The 4706-nt window shown below is 47.9% G+C and overlaps 2 non-coding genes across 2 annotated transcripts; both read right to left on the reverse strand.

Annotated features, from left to right (window-relative positions):
• Positions 1-349: 349 nt before the first annotated feature.
• Positions 350-422, reverse strand: TRNAK-CUU. The gene has a single exon. It is a non-coding gene; the product is annotated as a tRNA-Lys (tRNA).
• Positions 423-890: 468 nt separating this feature from the next.
• Positions 891-962, reverse strand: TRNAA-UGC. Its single transcript has one exon. It is a non-coding gene; the product is annotated as a tRNA-Ala (tRNA).
• Between the last annotated feature and the right edge of the window lie 3744 nt (positions 963-4706).

Consider the following 4706-nt stretch of genomic DNA (forward strand, 5'->3'; position numbering starts at 1 on the left):
TCTCATTGCAGTGGTATATCTTGTGGAGCTCAGGCTGTAGAGTACCTAGGCTTCAGAAGTTGCGGCTATGCCTCCAGAGCCCAGGCTGAACAGTTGCTACCCATGGGCTTAGTTGCCCAAGGCAATGCGGCTTCCTCCCAGACCAGGGATCCAACTAACGTCCCCTGCACTGTATGGCGGATTCTTTAAATAATTTCTAAAATGTTGCTTTGCTAGTAGGTAAAGGATACAGTAATCAACGAACAAGAGCATAACAGCAAGAAGCCCACATCAACTTATACACATGGATCAAGAACAGAAGTATTTTTCCCTATCAACCTTCCGGTAGTTAAGAGCAAAATACACCTGCCGCCCAACGTGGGGCTCGAACCCACGACCCTGAGATTAAGAGTCTCATGCTCTACCGACTGAGCTAGCCGGGCACGTGAATTTCTTTTTCATTAACTTTTACTTGAAGGAAGGGTTCCGGTTGTATCTAGCTTGAAGTTTAAAGTTGAATTTAATTGGGACAAAATTGGGCCACTAAAGACAAGATTATTGGCAACCTGAGAAATTCAGACTCTACCAATCATGCTTGACTGACCGTCCTTCCCACTTCCGTCCCTTTTCTGCTCGCCCTTTTCTGCCATCACCCTAGCCCTTTTCCATCCCTGAGAAACACAGGCTCTGAGGAGGGATAATGTTTGCATCCTGATGCAATAGCAGAGCTTAATCCGTGAATTTTCAGTCCGAAGTTTAAATGCACCGTCGCGGGGTTGAGCCTAGAGTGGGTGAAGGCCGCCGCCGTGCCCACAACCTGCGCAAACTCCACGATTTAGGGTGTTTCCTTGGGTTCTGCATTTCTAAACTCTGGGGTCGAGAGGAAGCAAAACAGAAACTACTGCTTGTTCTGGAGATGCCGGGGATCGAACCCGGGGCCTCATACATGCAAAGCATGCGCTCTACCACTGAGCTACATCCCCAGCCCGCCGCAAACCTTCCTCTAACTTCTGTTAGGTGGTTATTGGCAAAAAGCACGGTCGAACGAAAGGCATCTGCTGGTTTTGACAATCGAAAGGCTGCAAAGGCCAGCGGCCAGCGCTGGGAGCTATTCCAGGGTCCTCTACTGACTCTAAGCGAGTGGACTTCGACCGAGATGACGACCAAGGGTAGCACAGGACCAGGATAAACACTTGGAGGCAGCGGTGAAAAAAGAAGGGAAAGTCATCCGGCACGAGGCCCCAAAATGAATTGTGAGCCGAAAGAAGCAAAGTAAGATTAGCTGCAGGATGCTACGTTTGTTAAACAAAGAGAAGAGTTGTTCAGTCGCTCAGTTGTGTCCGACTCTGCCACCACATGGACTGTAGCATGCCCGGCTTCCCCGTCCACTGTCTCCCAGAGCTTGCTCAAAATCACGTCCATTGAGTCGGTAATGCCATCCAACCATCTCATCCTCTGTTGTTCCCTTCTCCTCCTGCCTTCAATCTTTCCCAGCATCAGGGTCTTTTCCAATGAGTCAGTTCTTCGCATCGGGTGGTCAAAGTATTGGAGCTTCAGTATCAGCCCTTCCAATGAATATTTAGAGTTGATTTCCTTTAGGATTACTGATTTGATCTCCTTGCTGTTCAAGGAACTCTCAAGAAGTCTTCTCCAGCACCACAGTTGGAAAGCATCAATTCTTTGGCGTTCAGCTTCTTTACTGTGCAGCTCTCACATCCATGCATGACTACTGGAAAAACCATAGCTTGACTCTGCAGACCTTTGTCTGCAAAGTGACGTCTGCTTTTTAAGGAGCTGTCTAGGTTTGTCATAGCTTTTCTTTCATGAAGTAAGCGTTTTTTAATTTCATGGCTGCAGTCACCATCTGCAGTGCTTTTGGAGCCCAAGAAAATAAGTCTCTCACTGCTTTCATTGTTTCCCCACCTATTTGCCATGAAGTGATGGGATTGGATGCCATAATCTTAGTTTTTTGAATGTTGAGTTTTAAGCCAGTTTTTCCACTCTGCTCTTTCACCTCCATCAAGAGGCTTTTTAGTTCCTCTTCACTTTCCGCCATTAGGGTTGTGTCATCTGCATATCTGAGGTTATCGATATTTCTCCCAGCAATCTTGATTCCAGCTTGGGATTCATCCAGCCTGGCATTTCACTTGATGTACTCTGCACAGATGTTAAATAAGCAGGGTGACAATACACAGCCCTGATGTACTCCTTTCCCAATTTGGAACCAGTCCATTGTTTCATGTCTGATTCTAACTGTTGTATCTTGACATGCATACCAGTTTCTCAGGAGGCAGGTAAGGTGGTCTGGTATTTCCATTTCTTTAAGAATTTCCCACAGTTTGTTGTGATCCACATAGTCAAAGGCTTTAGCTTAGTCAATGAAGCAGAAGTTGATGTTTTTCTGGAATATTCTTGCTTTTTCTATAATCCAACAGATGTTAGCAATTTCATCTCTGATTCCTCTGCCTTTTCTAGATCCAACTTGTACATCTGGAAGTTCTTGTTTCAAGCATTGTTGAGAAGAGGGAGTGTAGTAAAGTGTGCAATATTTGTACAAAGTAATTCAGAATTGCAAAGTTGATGCTCAGGATTGGAAGGGGGCTGGGGCATAGGCGATGGGCAAAGGTTTTCACTGTTAAATGCTCTGTACATCTGAATTTTGAGCCATATTTAAATTAATGGAATCCAAGAAAAGTTAATCAAGCTCTGTTGTGTACCTAGAACTGCTGTAGAAAACTGGGAGTTCGGCCATAAGCAAAACTGACATAGTTCATTACATCTTTCAGCTCTGGTTTCAGAGGAGGTTGAGTGCTAAAGAGAAAATAGAGCCAGCCTTGAGAGAGAGAATGGAGTAAAGCATGATTCTGAGAAGGTGACGTTTGAAGAAAAGGGTTGAAAGGAGATGGAATGTGAGCCATGAAAGTGTCTGTGAAAAGAGAGGTCCAAGTAAAGGTGAGAGCCAGTTTAAAGGCCCTGAGGTAGGAGCTTTGTGACATGTTATTGCAGGAATAATAAGGGGGTCCATGCAGCAGGGGAGAGTGACAGGAGGTGAGGGGATGCATCCCCTATCACTTTGTATGCAGGGGATGGAGAGAAAGAATGGATAGTACCTTTAGACGGTGTGAAGACTTCAACTTTTACTCTGAGAGAGGTGGGAGCCACGGGAGAATTTGAGGAAAGGAGGGCCCCTATCTGACTTCACTTTTTAACAGGATTGTTCTCACAGCTGGATGGAGAAGATAGGGCAGGAGAGGGACAGAAGGGGAAAGAAATGTTGTGATCATCAAATTATAGGTGATGATGCTGTGGAAGAACTGAAGAGATGCTGAGGATTAGGGGTGGGTCCTGTACATTTCCCGTCTCTTGGGGAGTCTCAGAAGACTCACCGGTTTGGGCCTGAGCACCTGGATGGATGGAGTTGCTGTTAAATGGAGTGTAGTGGGGAAGGCTATGGGAAGAGCAGGTGGAGGGGCAGACAGAAGTGCATTGTGGAAGTGTCGAGTGTGCAACTCTCCCTTAGAACGCCTCATGTGGAGATGCTGCCCAGTGAGTTGGCTGTGGGAGCCAGGTATCCTAGGAAGAGTTGGGCTGGAGATTTGTCCGTAGAGCAGAGAGAAAGTCTTTCAAGCAAGAAAGTGGAAGAGATCACAAGGAAGTGAGCGTAGACAGAAAGTCCAAGGACCAAGCAAGGGCAGGGAGAGGAAGAGGAAACAACCATGGTGACCAAGAAGCTGGTAGGAGGCCATAGAAGTGGGAGAAAAGCCAGGGAGTACAGTACCCCGCAAGGAAGAGATGGTGCTAGAAGGAGGAAACATCCCAGGAGAGAGGAGGTAAAGCCTAAGAAGCCGCCTGCCTTCGTCTTTGGGTTATGATCGCTGCGGTCACCCGTGACCTTGACAAGCGCGGTTTCTGAGGAGGCTGAGGAAGAAATCTGCTTCGAGTGCCCTCCAGAGGGAGTCATGACAGACGTGTGTGCGTTACCCGCTCTGTCGTGTCCGACTCATTGTGACCCCAGGGACTGTAACCTGCCAGACTCCTCTGTCCATGGAATTCTCCAGGGAAGAATATTGGAGTGGGTAGCCATTCTCTTCTCCAGGGGATCTACCCGATCCAGGGATCAAACCCGAGTTTTCGAATTGCGAGCAAACTCTTTACTGTCTGAGCCACCAGGGAAGCCCCCGAGGGGAGACCGGGCGTGAGCAAATATTATTGGCAGCTCCAGAAGGGCTGCAGAGAGCTGTACAAATAAAGATAAAGAGACAATAGAGGATGGGTTTTTTTTTTTAGGGGAGGAGGATAACACTGAATAAAGCGGGGGTATTGACTGTAAGTGTATTACTTGTATTTAAAAAAAAAAAAAAAAAAAGAATAAACGGGCAGGGGAGGACACAAATGCAAGAAAGGTAGCTACAAAAGTGGATAAAAGGCCACTCATGTGGGTGGGGGTAGGAGCAAGAGCCAGGTTCCAGATTCTAAATTTAACTTAGTACAGGGCCGGACAAACCTGTGCTCCGGGAACCCGACACCGTGGTCGGGCGCCAGACCCTCGGGCTGTGCTGGGTCGGCCTCGGGCAGCAACTGGGAGTGGCGCCCAGGTGGGCGTGTGCTTCCACCCGTCCCGGCCCGTTTCTCACGGCCGACGGAGTCAGGCTTGGACAGCGTAGGTTCGCGTTAGAGCTGAAATAAGGGAGAGACGGAGAGAGGGCCGCGGGACCTCCGAGGCCGCT

The sequence above is a fragment of the Bison bison genome, unplaced genomic scaffold (genome assembly GCF_000754665.1).
Source record: "Bison bison bison isolate TAMUID 2011002044 unplaced genomic scaffold, Bison_UMD1.0 scf7180017864238, whole genome shotgun sequence".
In the NCBI taxonomy this organism is placed as follows: Eukaryota; Metazoa; Chordata; class Mammalia; order Artiodactyla; family Bovidae; genus Bison; species Bison bison.